Raw genomic sequence first — 1,837 nt, forward strand, 5'->3', positions numbered from 1 at the left:
TAAAGGGTATTTGTCATATTTTATTAAATATGAGGCAGGATAACGTATTTATTGTAGAATATTTATCCGATGATCAAGAAACTATGTTAAGGAATTAATATTTTTTGGTTATTTAATTGACTTCGATAATTTTTTTTATTCATCAATGTTTTGGACTCTTCTTCCGATGAAGTAAATATATATCTCTGAGAAGCCTACTTTTGTTAAAACACAATTAACTTGGGTTACATAACTGTCTCTAAATGTAATAGTAAAATTTATTATACAATGTCAGTTATATTTAGACTGCTAGCATTTACCTGCTTTGCACGCAATTTATTTGACATTGCACCTTTGTGACCACTGCTGGTTCCAGTTAATTATATTTCAAAAGGCAATAGTAAGTTAACCTTATTTGCCACGATTAAGAAAATACACCAAAAACTTTATGTTTATTCCCACCAGAATTGTCTTCGTTCTTAGTATGTATTCTTCCATAGTTGATCAGGGAAGCCTACATTCTGTCAAAAGTGAAATATGGATCGTTTTTAGTCTTTAAATATATAATAAGAGTTTACACAAAAACATGGTTTTATTTCCATCTATCACTTAATATTCAATTACGGCTTGTATTTAAAGTACATTAACGGTGACACTATGCTTATGTTTCCTTACAACCTGAAAAGTATTGTTAAGATTTTAGAACATTTAGTGATGGACATTAGTCACTATTTAAAAAGCACCCACCAGTAAACTTTACTCTAACACTGTTTCTGACGACTGCTTTAAAGGCAATCTACAGTAATTGTAGGAAATTCTTTGGATCAGTATTTACCTAATCGGTTACATTTTAAAAGTAATAAAAATAATGGTTATTACTTGCATATTCACACTCACTATAAATTTTTACAAATTGAAAATAATAAAAAGTTTTACAAAAAAAAAAAAAAAAACTGTTTTTCACATTTGGCAGGCTCATTCAATTAATATTACACATCTTCAGCGATCAAGATGTGATATTCCCTACTTTAACAACGAGTAGGGCATAGCACGGAGGGATTTCAAATTATTAAACGGTATATATTCATGCCAGGAACTGTAACTTTGTCCTTGTAAAATTATAATAAAATTGGTTGTGTCGTTTACGCGTGAAATTAACAACAACAACGTCACTTTCACAATTATAATATTTTATAAAAATATTATTGATGATACTATTACAATGTAAGCATGTGTTGTTCTGGTACAAAACAAAAACATTTTATAATGTTCTTCTGATAATATATTAGTCCTCTATCTATAACAGATGTAATGGAAGTTAAAAGCCACCTGCCCTCTGCCTGATAAAGAATAAGTCGTCCCCTTATGGGTGGATTTATGAAGATAATTGTCTTCATAAAATATTTAAACCCAAAACGATTATAATTTAATATATGTCAAGGAAATGCTTGAAGGTGTTAAAGTGGCGGCTGTTTGCTAAGATTACGGCTAATGGGACGATATTGCTAAGGGCTGACGGGGATTACAACATCACTGAGGCGGTCTTGAACCTTTATCTGTCAAAGCTTTTACACAATCTTTAGCAACTAATCATAAAGTAAGTGTTTTCTAGTTAATTCCTTCATAGGAATGTAACTTTACACATATTAATTTCACAGATATTTCATTGAAAGTTTAATTAAATTTTATTAAATATGTATAAACGATCAGGTTTTAAATTTGTGACAATGGTGTGCCCTTATTAGCAGATTTATTTTTTATATACATTCTTTAATTACGTTTTTTTAAAGACTAATATTTCTTTGATTGTTTAATTCGTAAATAAAGATAACTGATTTGTGGTTTAAATTTTAAAGTA

This window comes from Homalodisca vitripennis, unplaced genomic scaffold (assembly GCF_021130785.1).
Source record: "Homalodisca vitripennis isolate AUS2020 unplaced genomic scaffold, UT_GWSS_2.1 ScUCBcl_834;HRSCAF=3653, whole genome shotgun sequence".
Lineage (NCBI taxonomy): Eukaryota > Metazoa > Arthropoda > Insecta > Hemiptera > Cicadellidae > Homalodisca > Homalodisca vitripennis.